Source organism: Grus americana, chromosome 2, assembly GCF_028858705.1.
Source record: "Grus americana isolate bGruAme1 chromosome 2, bGruAme1.mat, whole genome shotgun sequence".
In the NCBI taxonomy this organism is placed as follows: Eukaryota; Metazoa; Chordata; class Aves; order Gruiformes; family Gruidae; genus Grus; species Grus americana.
In genome coordinates this window covers 148,462,679-148,479,656 of record NC_072853.1, presented here as the reverse complement: position 1 = coordinate 148,479,656, position 16,978 = coordinate 148,462,679, and the positions used below count along the sequence as shown (strand labels likewise).

Here is a 16,978-nt window from a genome sequence, read left to right as displayed (position 1 = left end):
GAGCATTGCCGCATGCTGTGTGTGAGATTCAAATCCTATGACGTGATCGGTAGTTTTGCTGCACCTCTTCTGTCCCTTTCTTCTCATCTTCTTTTCCACACTGTGACTGCAATGAGACCTGGACATACTTTTAACGGCTTATTTTAAGGCATATTTGCTCTGCATGCAAGCAGAGTGACTCATGGTTGATAACCAGTGGCTTAACACCTACCATATCTCTTCAACTCCGCTGTCAGATAAGAGTTAAATAACGACGGGAGAAGTTTTGGGTCTGTATATCTTAGCAGCCAAACCACGTTCACGCAAAGCCAATGAAGTGTGATTGAAGTAATCGACAATTGTTGGTCTTTTTGTCTGTTCCTTGCAGAGATGCAAATGGATCTGCGCAGTCCAGGTGTTGAAATACGGGAAGCAGCAGCAGCAAAAAAATCACGGTGTTTGAAATCAATGGCACTCACCTTGAAGTAGAGCCTCAGAGTTGCATTTTGTGGCTTTTGCAGCAGCTCCTCTCTCCTGTGTTCTGTTCAAAGCGCCAGGGATCCTCCGGCAGGAAGGGATGGAGCCGGAGGGTGGCTGGGCAGGAGCGCGGGGGCTGCAGGACAGCCTGCCATCAGCTGACGCACAGCTGCGCTGGGAAGCCAGGGGACATCTGTTTGTGGAGGGTATGAAAGCTGCGGGGAGAAAGCAGAAAGGAAGGGCTCTGATAGGAAAAAAAAAAAGCAGCAGAATGAAATGAAAAGTCTGATTCATTACCGAAATATTTCTGGATCCTCAAATTTCTGAATTCTTTGATATTGCTGGCAACTGTCAGCATGTCACTGAAGTAATAAGTCTAGATAGAAGGGTCAAAGCCAGAACTAGAGATGTAAGAGTTGTATAATCTGCCTTTCAGTGAATAGGAAATCTGAAAAAGGATAACGGTCACAAAAATAAAATCTGAATTTTTTTTCTAGGGTTTACAAGTACAGTGCAGTGCATTCGAATTAGTAAGTCTTTAAAAATAAATTACTGCTGCATTGAGTTGATGCCATTATAGTGACAGATGACCTGGATTGTTTTGCTGGGAAGGAAGCACCCTTCCCTTGAGAAAAAGTCACAGCTGCTTATCTTGGCTGTGCAAAAACAAACCCCTAAATATTTATTTATTTGTGTATTTTACATGGAGAGTTCAGAGGGGAAACATAATTCATTTGATTTACAATAACAGTGAAATAATTCAGATTTCTTTTTGCTTTGAGGATGTGTTATGGATACTAAAAATATCTGTGGTGAGTTTGCAGTGATCGTTGACAGGCCTCCTCTTTTCATAGGAAAAGGTGTAGTGAGATGCAGATGATAACTTTCTGCAAATCACTAACAGCACAATGGAAATAACAAAGTGATTATAATTTCTGAGCTTTCCTTCAAAGGGCATGGTTGTTTCTCCAAACCTGGCTAATGGAAAACCAGTCATGTCTGGCTAATTTCTGTAGTGGCTAATTTTAAATTCTTTGTTCTTGTGCTTTTATCAGTGACATTCAGAAAGACTGGCATGAAAAAGTGTCATTTGTTTGGAGATCATAGGAATTAGACAGGGAGAGACCCTAGGTCTCCCAATTCTTGGTCGCTTCTTGCATATGTGCTGGGCAGGGATGACTTCCATGGCCACCAGAAGGTCTTTTCCTTCTTACACAGCAGAGAGCAATTGAAGAAATACCTACAGAAGTGGGATTTTCACACCCCCCCCCCCAATTTAAATTTAGATACATATAATTGTGTCTTTTGAGAAATTACTTGAAACTTTCTTTGTTACTAAAAGTGTATCTTTTATAGACTTGAGAAATTTTATTTTCAGTTGTGAAAATACAGAATAGCGTATCTCTAAATCTCTAAGTCCTGTCACTTTAATGTTACTTCTTGATGTAATCAAGCATGTATTAATCAAAGCAGAACTGAAACATGCCAGCAACTTAAAACAAAAGCAAAATATTTTTGACTGCGCACATGCAGTGATGCCATGAGAAATACAACAGTTTGCTGAAAGCACGCAAGTTGTCATGTTGGCATGGTTTTAAACAAGCAAGGCTAAATGAGGCACAATATGACATTTTAGAGTTCATGTTGGGAGTAAACATGCCACAACAATCAACTGTCTTGTCAAAGAGCTACAAAAATAATTTATTTCCCCTCCAGAGCAACTCCTAGGGAAAGAATAGTTAGTGTATTAGCTGTCTGGGAAAAAATTAATATGGAGATATGAAAGAGGAGAATGTTTGGGTCACACAAAAAAGAAACATAAAAAGGAGATGTAGTTTGTTGAATTGGTTTTTTTTTGAGCACCAAAGTGAACTGCTTATCATGATTTCCATTTAAGCCTGTTCCATTATCAAGTATATCCCACCATCAGGAAGTATACATGAAACCGCTGGTTCAATGTAAAATACATTCTTCACTATTCGGCAAATTCTTGCAGTATTTTCTTTGATCTGTTTGATTTATTCTAAAACTGTAGTAAATATACGTAAGTGTATCTCAAATATTGCTATATGTAAGAGCAGATTTTATTTTTAAATCATAGTTTTCTATGTAGTTGTTGAAAGATGTTTAAAATAGGAAGTTAAATTTCTACATATTTTGCATTGGCATCATAGTAAATACAATGATTTTAATTTCCTCCTTGAGTTATCATCTGCAAACCAACAGCAAGACCTACTTAGGGGAAGTTTCCCATCAGAAGTGTTTGAGCAGGAAGCAGAATGCTGTCAGATGCCGTAAAGGATTTTTCTGTAAATGACAGTGACTTTGGCAGGCAGGATTTTAAGAAGACTGCCTTTCTTGGCCAGTGACAGATGCTGGGGATCTGAGTCTTTCCTGTAGCACCCCACCATCACCTTATTTTGTTCAAGGTTTTATTGTGAATCATAAAAATGCTTCTGTTTCATACAAAAAGCAGCTCCTGAATTTAAGGAATTAAAAAGACACTGAAAATAAATCTGTAAACCTCATTAAGAGAAGTTTTTAGCAAAAATTTACATCATGACAGTTAGGCATTGACATGGAGACTTCTTTTTTTGCAAAGCTTTTGGGGTTCACTTAGAAAATAGGCCACCTAATTTAAGGACCAACTTTGAGACGATTCTGGACTGCAAATATATACCGACATGTGAGGACACTATGTTTGGTAAGACAACTTTGCCACTTTTTTGACTTTTTAGCTATACCATTGCTCTCTCTTCATCCAGTCAAACCTGATGGCAGTCTGCTTTACTTGTTATGCTGAGCACACACCATGTATATGTCTGGTCATTCCTCAGCAACTTTTAAGCTTTTTGCTTGGTTTCAACCAAATTTGACAGGTTGTCAAGTTAAGCTGATGGTTTGTGTGAGTTTCCCAGAAAGGCTCCCAAAGAGACGAGGAAGAGAATGGGTAAAAGCTTACCCAGATAAAAGCTTATGATAAAGCAAGATCATGAATTCACCACTTCTGGGCTATCAGGGTATCTGCACACAGTATTGTCTTCCAAAGTTGTATCTACAGAACCCCAAATTTCACCTTTTCTTGGAACTACTTGTTTTCTGCCACATTTCATTGTTGCTTTTCTGTTAAACTCTGTTGCCAACTTTTTCTTTGGTTTCTTTTGCATTGAAAAACTGCATCTCAAAATTGTCTTCTAAAATATCTCCTTAATTGCTGACGAAGGCCTTGGTAAAATTCAAGCTATAATAGGAGATGCTGTGACCTCATTTCTGAGATTTCAAGAGAGTTTTTTTTTGTAATTTGTTCTCTTTTTGGGGAGACTGGTGGTGTATCTTTTGTAACAGATATTACTGAGGGGTGAAGGAAAGTATGTATGTGGTCCTGTTTGGTTGGGGGAAGGGAGATGCATATTAATGTGATTACTTGCAGGATGAAAGATGGTGAGGTATTTAAACTGGTTCTGGCTTTAGACCAAAGTGAAAAATTAATGGACTGTAATGTTGTTGGCTTTGTTTGATGAAGTGCTCAGTGAATGTTATTCAACTGAAGAATAAATATTCTTGATACAGTTGTTGAGGGAAAAGAAAAAACGTTGCAGCACATTGTAACTTGGTAGCATTAAGCATTCATTTAATCAGCAAGTTAATCATTAGCTTTGGTTTTGGTTTTTAAGTTCTGGAGTGAGGCAAGGCTTTTCACAAAAGTATGTTTAAGAATGTGAGGTGGCCAAATCAGAGAGGCTTAATTACTGACCAGTTTTTGTTTCAATAACTATGTGGTGTATTGCAAAAGGCTGAGACTATGAAGCTTTGCCTGACTTTTCTAAATTTATATCTAGGTACCATATTTCGTTGCAAGGCCTGCAACTTTCTGTTGCCATCTCATCAACTGGATCCCTCTGCACACTAAGGTCATTGTGGGCAGCTGTTACGGCTAGTAAGTGCAAGATAAGCAGATGAAGAGAAATAACAAAGATAGGTGCATTGAGAATATTGGTAGATGAATAAATAGTTGAATAAACTTTTTATGAAGAAGTTTGTGGTGATGTCCAGCTTTTGGCTGGGATATAGTTAATTTTCTTCCTGGCAGCTGGCGTAGTGTTGTGTTTTGGATTTAGGATGAGAATAATGTTGATAACACACTGATGTTTTAGTTGTTGCCAAGCAGTCAAGGACTTGTCAGCTTCTCATACTGGCCTGCCAACAAGGAGGTACACAAGTTAGCTTTGGCGATTAAATTTAAGAAAGGATGAGAACTGACCAATTTAATAATGGCTGGAAATGAACTTCAAAGCTCCCACTCCCTGCATGAAACTTTTGAAGTATCTGTGAAAAGCGTTGGCAAAGATGCATTGCATATGCAATACGGAGCTCTTCAGCTTTTTGAGGTGAAAGCTGCCTGTTAGGCTAGTGTCAAAGTATTTTAATTTAGAAAGTGTTTAAAACACTACCTGGGACATTGATGTGTATCTTGAAAGAACAGGACCAATGAAAGCCACTTGAGGTGGTAGGTTTCAAGATCATGAAATATTTTGTGAGGGGTAAGGAGAGTTCCCTTGTGCTGCACAACTGCCCTCTTGTCCTGCAGATTTTAGGCACTCAGTGAAACCACAATTCTTCCTGCAAGGGCAAAAGAGTCCTAGAAACGTGACACGGAGTCACATCATTGGTATGAGAAGCCCCACTAATGCTCGGATCTTTTGGAACCACAGTAATCTTGGAGATGATTTTGTTCAACATAAATTCTCAGAGTACTGCTGTTCTGGATATATCAAACTTCAGTCCTAAAAACCTGAAAGCATAAATTGGTTTTTGATGCCCCCCCAGCCCTGGTATCAAAATTGGCCTTTGTTACAGTACACTACAGTGAGCTTTAAGAACTGGAGTCCTAAGGCCAGGATCCTGCCCAGGCACTATTGTTTCCTATACGTTATAACCAGATAATAATAATTGAACTGAATATAAGCCCACCTAGCCTTTTCTTTGTTTAAACCCCCAATTTACGCATAATACTTGCCTTTGATGGCAAAGTATGTGGGATTTTTTATTTTTTTTTGTGAAGCAGGAAACCGATATCTATGAGATTCATTAAGATGACAGAGGGGAAGTAGGCACAGATCTTTTAAACCAAAATATTGAATTTTTTAATTAAAATTTTTGTAATTTTGCGTGTGTCTGGATCCTGTTTGAAGTTCTCAGAGAAGCTTGAGTCTATGGAAGGTTTAAAATGGTAATGACAAGCTTTTTTTTTTTAAACTGATGTTAGTAAAAAACCCCACCGGATGACATTTTCATGAAAGGTCGTTGTAAAATGGACATAGAAGAGAGCATTTTCTATTAAAAAAAGTACTTCAGTTTTGTGTAGGCCAATGATCCCCATACTGAAATGTATATACCACTGGTAGTAAGTGGACTACTTTAAATTGATACGGCGTGGCAGCAGCTGGAGTGAGGTTCCCTCCCGTGCCGCAGGGCAGTGCCACGGCAGCTCCCGCAAGCAGCCTGGAGGTCCCAGCTTTCCGCCTGTTCCTTTCAACACTCAGAAGGCAGTGGGCACAGGGCTGGGAGCGGATGGTTGTGGAGCCCAAGGTTGGTGGTCGCGGATGTGCTTTGCCATGTGGCAGAATGAAGGTCTTTGTTTTTGACTGGGGGCTGGTAGGGAGGAGGGTGGAGGTGGGTGCCTGCCATATCCACTGTACGCAGGCTGAGATAAGGGAGGACATGGAGATAGGGTCCCAGCTGGGGCCTTGAAATACTGATACTGTGGTTGATGACAACTGCTCTTGAGCCTGCTGAGTTGAGTTGTGTTGTTTCTCCCTTCCAGTTGTTCAGTTGTGTAGTAATATACAACTCTTAACCCCTTTTTTTTTTAACCTGTGTGGCTATTCATTACTAGTGACACAAAACAGGGTAGCACGATAATGTGAAAATGTGTACAATTTACCCAGTGTGTGTGAAAGCAAGAACACGTATGACACCAAAACACCGAGGATCGCTGAAATACAGGAATCAGCACTATCTTATGGCTCATATTTGAGTCAGTTACCTTAGCAGCAGGAGGACTTCTGCAAAAAATAGATTGGAACTGTGAAATCCTTGTATGCATTATGGATACTAGTTTCTGTTTCAGGGCTATACAAAACGTACTAATTTTAAAGGAGAATCCTAGGGTTTTCTTCCCATATGGGAAACAGATCCAGCATGTGTTGGAGGTGATGAGAGTCGAGCACAGGCAACGTTGCTCTGAGAGCTCCCTGAAAGAATCCCTTTGCATGAGTGTGCTGCTTCTGACTCTCATTTATTCACTATTTCTTTTTAATCTGTATTGTGCTTGCTTGTGGAGACATGACCTAATGTAAGTAGGATCTAATCCATTAATGACTTAAAAATAAGGTCAAAAGTTAGACTGGTGTTGGGAATGGACCCAGGAAGCTGCAGAAAGAGAGTAAGTGTTGCCCTTGTTCTGCTTGTGGTCTCCTAAACCAGAGATAAAATGTACTTGAAGCTTATATCAGTGTGAGTACATCCTTGTTTGGGAGAAAGGCAAAAAGACATTCATTGAACTAGAACTTAAAAAACCCAAACAAACCCACTGTAACTGGCAGTACTTTACAGGACAATGCTATGTATACTTTGTATAGCAGGTGTCACAAGAAACTGCCAGGCTATGATTGTGGGCTAGATGAGACCAGTGGAAAAGAAGTAAGGGTACAGCCTTCCTGCTAGCTAGTTGGCAGGGTTACCCTTCCAAATGGATTCACTTTGGGTTCTGACGGTGATGGGTTTTAGGCCAATTTCTTGGACATTCAACCTGCACCTAAAAAAATGTGTCCCTCAGCATGGGTATTTAAAAAGAATAATTTAGTCATAGTATTAACAGTAACAGCAGTTGAGGACAGGGATACGGGTTGCCACTGACATCTCATGGGTTATTGTCTTGATAAAGGCATGTGGTTTTGCATTAATTTTGAAGGTAAAAGGGCATAATATACATTCTTGAAGATGAAGGCTTGGATTAGCAAGGAACAATTTTTTTTTCTGGTAAAGAAAATACTGATCTCTGTGTTTTTTGGAAGCCATTAAAGAAAAGCTACAAAAAAGAGTCTCACCTCCAATATCTGTTCACACTCATTTCCACAAACTCTCCTGTTGAGAATCATAGCTGAAAGCTGGAAGAAGAGCCTTTTCTCATTCACTTGAGTGGTTACATCACTGAAGTTCACATGAGCTTTGAGCACCATTAGCTGGAATGTATCTTCATCTAGTGCTTTGGAAAGCCTCTGCAGAGATTTCTGGAAATGCTGACAAAGCAAAAGTATTTTGGAGCCCGTGCTTTGGTGGAACTTAGGAAGAAATGCAGGGAGCAAGTAAGCTGGTGCCCAGTTCAAAAGTCAAGCTCTCTGGAGCTCTGTGATTTCTACCTTTTGCTCTTCTAAGGGATTGCTATCATAGCAGTTCTGAAAGGAAGCCACTGAATAGTTTTTAATTCCTTCCATAGTTGTATTTAATAGATGATCTTCTCTACAAATGTTAATTTAATGCTTGTCCAGCACTCTGAATAGGAGAGCAGTAAAATAAATTTAAACGTTATCATGAAGTGCTTGGAAGAGTTACACTAATGCCAGGATCTAATGCTGCATTTATTATATATTGCATTATAGAGCATTATATTGTATTGCAGTATATCCTTGCTATTTGAGGCAGTGAGAATTTGTGAGTATGATGATTCTTTTGGCCAAGTTTTGCTCTTGGAATCTTCAGTTTAGAAGTAGTAATGATTGGGTGCATCGTAAGTTATTGCTCTCTCGCATAAAATCATGTATCATGGAAAAGTAGCATTTTTGAGCATGACAACAGTATTTAATCGAAGAATGCTGGCTTCAGAAGCACAGAAAAACTCCATGCTGCAGAATTTCAGTGCAGTTTGGTGCAAGGAGTAATCCCTCCTGCGTTTTGTCCCTCACTGTCCACTTGGCTGCAAACTGTCTCAACACCAAGCACCTGTATTGCAGAGGCCATTTGTCGGCAAGGAAAGCAGCCTGCTCTCACCCATATAATGGTCATATAGCATGGCTGGGCCTACGCTGCCTTCTCCCCCATCCCTCCAGACCCTTTCTGGAGCTGGAGCTCAAGGTGCCCAGTCACTCTGGCTTGTCACCCACCTTCCCATCTCTTAGACATTGCATCCTGCTAGTCAAGTCACAACAGAGAAAGGCTCAGAGTTAGGAACTTAGTGCTCAGGTGCAGGAGGACAAACTGAGGTGTTTCCACACCATCTTTCAGTCCTCACAATTTAAGGAATGCCCTCTCATCTCACCCTTGACAGCGGCACAGGGAAGAGGAGAGGGATAATCTGTTTTCCCTGTCCATTTCATTTAGATGGTAATATAACGTAACCTCCTGTCTGTGCACCAGAATAGGTTGTGGGGGTGGTGGTGGATGCCATGGAATCTCATGGCTGGAGGTTTTTAAGAAGAGTTGCGTGTCAGAATGAGTCTGGGTGGTCATATTGCAGTTCTGAAGCAAGGGATGGACCAGGGAATGTCTTGAGTTTTCTTCAAAGCCCATGTTTTAGGATGCCGTATTTTTGTATTGAAGCAAAGCCAGTGACTATACTGCTTATCAAAGTCAGATTTGCACTATAATCCTTTTGAAAATAAACAGTGCTTTGCTAAGAATTAAATATCTAGAGAATATTTTTAATGATCTCTGTCTCTTGCAGGATTTAATTTTCGAAACGTCTTTTTATATTTTACTGCACTACAGATAACCTGACATGAAAGCGGAAATGTGACCATATTTTTGTTGTTTCCTTCCTTCCTTTTCTTGCTCGCATATTTTTTTCCCCCTCTTGCTTGAGACCATTCAAATGCTAATTGATAATATACGGTAAGGGAAGTAAGAGAATGAACAAAATGATTAGTGTGGAGGATATCTCTCAGAATTCAAGAGATATTGGAGAGATGGTTGGTTGAGAAACTCAGCCTGCTTCCAGGAGGAATTATGCTAACTGGGCATCCTGCTCCATACTCCTTTTGAAACCGTACCTTTGCTGACTTGCTGGGAGGACACGTGCACCTAGCAGCGATCATCCTACCTGGCTTCTCAGTCGCACACTTGCAACAGCCACTCTTCCTACTAGCCCAGGTCCAGAGATTTATTTGCAGGTACAGATTTTACGCTAGCTCTTCTTTTTCTGCTGTCAGCTTCTTCCCCTTCCAAAGCACTGAGCTAGTCTGATATTAGAATATGATGAATATGTCTTACTGTTGTTGATTGAGCAGAAGAGCTTCTATTTTCTTCTTTTTAAAAATTGTGTTCCTGCTACTCTGTTAGTATCAGAACAGTATTTTTTTTCCTGTCTTTCAAGTTTATTTTAGGAGTTGAAATCACTTATAAGACCAGCAAGCAAAACAATTAGGCAAAATCGCCTAAGCTCTTTTCATGGCTAAATGAGAATGGAATTATTTTCAAGAAGTAATATTATTTCTCAAGCATCTTTTAATTACTGTACTTCAATTTGGTTGATTTTTTTTTTTTTACTGTCATTGTCTATTTCAAGTAGAGGTTTTTTGTTTTTAAAGCACACTTGTAAAATAAGGTATATGCAAATGCAGTTTTCCATCTTATCTGTAAGAAAGCCCCACAAATCAAAAGATGTCTTCAATTTAGACCCCTCTGACCACTAGTTCACTGATTTTTGCTTAGAGGATATAAAACCACAGTTAATGTTTTATGAACACTCTTATTTCCAACTAGCCACCTAAAGACATGCAGAAAGAATATGTAGGATTGGTATTGTATTTTTTAGAAAGTCAGTATTTCCAAATGTATGTATCTGATGTATGCACAGAACTTTGAAAATATGTTTTTTAATGCTAAGTTGCAACAATACATTGGATTGTGGTACAATAAAAACTTTATTTTGAAAAAAAAAAGCTGTCATCAGTTGTTTTTAGTAGCTTTAATCCAAAGGTTAAATATTATAGGTAAATTATAAATATTGTAAGTATAAAATGAGAAACAGTAGGTAGATATGACAAATAATGGAAGCAGAAGAATAGTAGCAAGGAGGCTAGGAGCTGAACAGTGTGTTTCTTAGATAGACAGCAGGCTATTTCCAAAGAGGCGTTAGAGAAGTAGAGCTTAGACAGTAAACTTTGAACTTTTACATTGTAGGTATCAGTATCGCCAGAAATCTGTCTGTAGTCAATGGAGAGGAATAGTCCCTTCTAAGACGTGACTCTGATGTATATTAGATATCTAGAAGTGCCTCTCTATTAACTGTTAATGGAGTCTAGATGACTAGCCTCAGATGTAGATGTACTGTAGATGTCTTGCTTGATTAGGTGAATCTAATTAGATGAACCCCCTACCTGAGGGGATAGATCCTGACAGCAAAGTCACAGCTGGAAGTTTTAGAGAGAAAGGAAATTTGCTTGCAATGCAAGTTGGGAAGAAAGGGAGAGGGACAAAAAAGGCCAAAGATGGAGCGTTGTTGAATTGCCACAAGAAAGTGGAAGCTGCCTGGGGAGAAACTCCTGGATGGAGAATCAGTAGTGTGGTTAGAGGGTGAGGCAGGAAAAAACAAACCAGCCAAGAAGATGATTCCAAAAGCGAAATCAGATGTTACAAACTCTAGGTGATTGCAAGATTGGGGAATCAAGGATGATTTGATTGCTTGTAGTTGATTATGACCCAAAATCGTTGAGAAAATGTCCTCCCATTCTAGGCTGCACTATCATTAGATCTTCTCATAAACAGATTAGAAAAATACTCCCACAGTTGCTTCCACAGCTAGAACATAATGGACAGTTCCAGTCACAACATGTGCTTCTTTGGTTTTTGATGGAGGGCGTGAAAAATGAACTGGAGAAATGCTGTGGATATAATCACACATTTCCAACTGGAGAAACCACTTAAAAATGCTAGACTTCAGGTGTAAAAATGGAATTGAAACTATAGTGACCATCAAACAATCCAATGCTAAAACAGAAATTTTGCTGGTGTGAAAAATTGATAATAAAGTGTGTGATGTTTGTGGAGGTACTATCAACCTACAAATAGGTGAATTTTGGTTGGGTTTAAATGTCAAGCATGTTGCACTATTGCAGGGCATGGTAGTACTTTTCAGTATAACAGGAGCTGAGACTCCATGGCTGTTCTGCATATTGGAATAAGAATAAAATAATGAAAAAAAAAGAAAAAGATTCACTTCTCTGTGATCTGACTCTCAATGTGAGAGGAATTGTCATAAATCGATGGTCCCTGTTCCTCATTTTACCAGACTTGCAGTCAACAGAAAAAGGGTTTATTGGAAAAAAACCTAACACTGAAATGAACTGAAGTGCTTCAAAAAGCTGTAAGACACTGTATGAAATCCATGATAAGGCTTCTGTAATTCTCCGCATAGGAAGCAATCATTATCCTGAAAAGTTTGTTTGTAATTTTTTTTTAAAGAATAGCTTTGTAGTCACTTATATTTGGTATTAAAAAATAAGTCTTTGGAAAACTTTTACCAGAAGTATGACAAAAAATAAACCACTGATTAGTCTTTTGATTTATTAAAAATGTCTCTATAAATATAGATTTTTGATTTTTCTTTAAATGAATTTTTGATACAAGAAAGGAAACATAAATACATTGTTACACATACAGCAGGGCTTTGTTGCTGTCTTGCTGATGGAGACTGTCATTTTCCCATGCGTGGAAAGTGGTATAGATTTTTCCAAATTGGGCAACATATGCTGTATTACGTTCTTCAGGTTTACTTTGCAACCCAAATAATACTGTGCAGCAGCATTCCTTGATAAAAAGCAAGGATAGGTGATAAGACCCAATGATTATAATGATTATTGCTTAGGAATGAGTGTCAGGACTGATTAGTATCTCATTCAGGTTCAGTAACGGATGGGCTTCCCAGGGCCACTTGCGCTAGATTGCTATCGACTTGAACTCCTTCCTCTGTTATTGGGGAAGGTCAGTAATAGTTTGTTGCAGCAACTACCTTGCTTGTTTTTTCTGCTTGATGTAGAGACCTGAGCAGAGAATCTCTTTTTTACTACCTTGCCAATATTGGTGTTATTTACACATGAATTCTGAATTGTTAATTGCAGTAAAAAACATGGATCAATTGCAGTAAAAAACAGTGCCTTTCCCCAGTTACCTAATAGTTGATTTTAGGAATGTGAGCTTGATTTAGTGCCTTTTTGGGCATTTTTGATTTGATGTGTCTTTATCTGTTGTGAGAAGTTTATAGAACACACTAGAATTTTATATAATCAAGATTAGTCAACTTTAAAATATTGCCCCTCCAGATAACAGTAATATTTCCACTTCCTTTGTGTATAATAGCTCTGCACCTAGACTGTCAATAGGTATAAAAAGAAATTTTAAAATTTTCAATATTTTTTTTAGTATTTCCTTTTAACAGCAATGTTCCAAAGTTCACTATCACACTTGAACAAAAATTACCAAGTGAACTGAAGACATAAATATTTTTTAGCATATACTGTATTATTCACATGTGAAATATAAATATTATTAGTGCCTAGGAACAGAGGACTCTCAAATAGGCTGAGGTTGGGGGAACCCCTCCATCTTTCTGTGCTTTAATAATCTATATGCATGTGGAAATACTGAAAATGCTAAAGGATGTTTGGGTCTACTCTTTCTCAACTGTATTTTTCTGTGTTTCCAACGCAGTGGTGAAAATCTGGGTAAGAGCAGTTTCAGGTTTCTTTTAGAATCATAGATTCATAGAATGGTTTGGGTTGGAAAGGACCTCAAAGATCATCTAGTTCCAACCCCCCTGCCATGGGCAGGGACACCCTCCACTAGACCAGGTTGCCCAAAGCCTCATCCAACCTGGCCTTGAACACTTCCAGGGAGGGGGCATCTACAACCTCTGGGCAACCTGTTAGCAGTATAGTTAGTTATTCTGCTGTGAATGATTATAAAGATTATCTCATTAAATAAATGTCCCTTTCTGTCCACAAAGTAATAATTTTCCAAGTACTCAGAGTATCTCTCAGCATCTTCAATGCTCTCAGTTCCAGGCTTCAAAGAGGAAAGAAGTACATACAGAGAGGTTGGGTAGGATAAATGATGGCCTGATAACAGTGGAAGAGGAAACTGAATGGTTCTTGCAGTGCTGTAGCATTAGATAGGAGTCTCAGGGAGTACTGATGATCTGCTGGGAAGTTCTCAAAAAGCCAGTTGGTATCCATTGGCTGGTGTGAGCCATCCCCTTCCTAGAGGTCCCATGGAGAGGTAATCCGTTGCAGCTTTTCTTCACTTTGTCTTGCATAGGCTGCTTCCAAAGGTCATTGCTGAATGTTTTTTTATGTACACTATCTCAGCTGTAATAGAATGTGATGGGATACCCTTTGGAGGTGCCTGTCTTTCTATGTTGATATTTAGAGGCAGCCTTGGTGGTTACTTAAATGAGATCACTGATTTAAATTCCATCCTGACTGAAAGATTGATTGCAGTGTGTTAGTTCTTTTTTGGAGGAAAGTCTGATTTGTGTCACCTTACAACTAACCTATCTGTTCCTCTTTTAGTCCACTGATACAACTTACTGTATGATTAGTGATATTCAGATTACTGTTCAGGAGATACACTTGGGTCTTGAAAACTCTTGGAAGAAGGGTATATAGCCCAAGTTAAACTGTTACCAGAAAATCGTTCAGCTGTTCAGCTGAAACTTGACCCAGTGTTAGATTTTTCGATAGAGATCACAAAGAAAGAAACAAAACGTAAAATCCAGTAAATCCTGCATACCTGTATACTTTAGAGATGAGGAACTTCACTGGGCAAAGAAAATTCTGTGTTAACTTTAATTATCTCAGCACTTGTATGTGGTTAGGCCTTTGCCAAATTTGACAGTGAAATTGATAAGGAGTTTCAGAAATCTATGCGATGTTTTTGGGTGGAGCATAGCTACATTCTTGAACCTGTATTGCAGATCAAGGTGGGAACTGTCTCCAAACCCAAAAAATTCCGTTGGTGGTGTTTTACTAACACAAACAGACCCGTGCATTTTTACTGAGGGGTTTGTGTAATTTGTTCAGGTTTGTTCATTTTAGCTAATGCCCCATTGGTAATTTTCCTGTGGTTCACGTAGCAGGAGGCAGCATGCCAATTTCCAGGCTGACCAGGACACCGTCTTTTTGACTGGAGACTATGGATTGTCCCTTGAGTGGATCAAGGTCTCATCAGCAAAACCCGTTAAGCTTTTGCTGAAGAAAGCATAAGCAAAGCATATGCTTTAAAGTGGTCCTTATTCAAAGAAGCAGCTATTGGTGATTGTTTTAGATACCAGCACTGGGCAAAATGTTACTTTATATAGCTGTTGGCTGAGGGCTATAGCAATGTAAATTGTGTTTCTTTTCATTGACCTTAAAAAGTGTTAGTGATTTATTCCATATAGTGATGTCTGGGCAGTAAACTGAGAGCCTGTTACACAATGCCTTCTCTGGAGAGGAGAGAGCCCACGCTTCGGCTCAGCAGCACAGCAACAGTTACCGTGTACTGCGGGGGGCAGAACATTGCTGCATTTCCAATTGGCTTCACACCTTGTAAAGAGAATAATCGGTTATCACCGAAGTAATAGTCTAATAGTAAAAAAACCCAAAAACCCCCCACCAAATCAAACCAAAAAAGCCCTGAATTTTAATTTACCGTCCTTCTGTGTTGCTGCTGTCCAGTGAATTACTAGTCAATAACCATTTTCCATATTCTGACTCCCATTAAATGATAGTCTGAAGATCAGCTTTTGACAATTTTTCTTATTAGAGTTTTCTCTCTTTCCTTTTCTCTTTTCTTTTTTGTGCTCAGCCAACAGTCATGTGCTGACAATGACACACTTTCTTCCAGCTACTGCTTCAGTGCTGGTGTTTATTAAAGATGATAATTGTGCCCTCCTCCGTGTTTCCTTCCCTGCAAATCTTTCTGATTGCAGTCGTGAGGGAGTAATTTTCCCTGCTATGCAGTTGCTGTAGTTGTGATTTCCAACCTAATCGATATCTCGAGAGATTTTTAAAGTTTAGCAGGCTCTGGATGGTAGGCCCACAGAATGCTGAGTCATTATCCCTGAACCACAATAAAATGTCGCTTGTTGTTGCTTCTGCCTTCTTTTTTCCCTCACTAATTTGCTCTTTTCTATCTTTTTTTTCCCTTTGTCACTTCGAGTTTATGAAACTCTGTGTATCTATGCGTGTGTGTATATATATTTTATTTTATTGGCCTGGCTGCTCCTGCCTCCTTTATTTTCTTTCACACTTTATTTTTCTTTTTTGTTAAGAGTTCTATGGTGGCACTGTTTGTGTGCTGCCATTAACATTGCATTTCCCTGCTGCTGGCTTTTGTGGGTTTGCAGTTGTCCACCTGCAGAAGTCGGGCTCTTTACTCAGAGCTGTGAACCGTGGTTAAAAAAAAACAGTTAAAAAATGGTGGTAAAGCCTTTATAGAGCAATGAATGGCCACCTTGCTTAGGATGTGTGTCACTGAAAAATCCAGATAGAGCATGTTTGCAATTCCATGCAGGATTTTTTGAGAATCTTTGAGTAAAATGCATCTTGTGTCTGCGTCATCTTCTAAATGGGAAGTTCTTTAGCTCTTATTTAATGCATGTGAATTATAAATGGCACTCTACATTCCTGAGGCTCAGCTAAGGAGGAGTCACTGGGAACCCTCCAATTGCATAGGAACATTTTGGGTCTGGTATAAAACACAAAATGTAACACTTGGACACCATATGGATTCATGATGTTTATGAGAAGTATTACGAGGGATATGAGATCCATAAATCAGAGTGGATCCCATTGATCTGTAAGTGTTTTCTCTTTCCCAGTGAGGGAGATAGTCATGTTCAGGTTTCTTGACATTTCAGGGTAGATCGTATGATAGAAAGCACAAGAGACTTGCTTGTACTTTACTTGCATTTCACGTTATGTGTTTCTAAAAGGCCATCCTATCCTCTTTTCTTCTGGATGGAAATAACAATGTGAAGTTTCCGTTCTAGCACTGTTGACCCATTTTCCATACATTTCTGTCACTGTGTCAGTTAATAGTGCATTGGCACGAAAGAAAATAGTTTATGCCCTGTTGTCCAGCTGCTCTCCTCTGCTTCCTTTAGTTATGAAACACTATTTTTGAGACCCTCCTTTTCCTCAGCCTCTCCTTCTTTTTTTCTCTTTTTTTCCTGAGATACAACTGTATACTTTATCATAGTGCTAGCCTTTTTCCCCATCCAGATTTCCTTGCATGCTCTCAATTCAGATGGTTCTGCCTCCCAGTGAAAGGTTTGTTTTCTAATCTATGTGAAATCTGTCTTTTACAAACAGACAAAGCTCAAATTGAACTGATCAAGTCAAGTGAAGGAAATGGAAAACACAAAACTGCTTTAACTTGAAAATTGTAGTTATGGCTGATATGGATTAGGTCACGTTTGGCAAGAGTGTGCATCTCTGGGTTGCATCCATTAACTGGGTCCATGTTCTCAGACTCACTGGAAAAA

At 39.1% G+C, this 16,978-nt stretch overlaps 1 protein-coding gene across 2 annotated transcripts in view; it reads left to right on the top strand.

Moving 5' to 3' along the window:
- NEBL (nebulette) overlaps positions 1 to 16,978 on the top strand; it is a 269,002-nt gene that overhangs the window by 44,861 nt on the left and 207,163 nt on the right. The gene's annotated exons all lie outside the window — the stretch shown is intronic.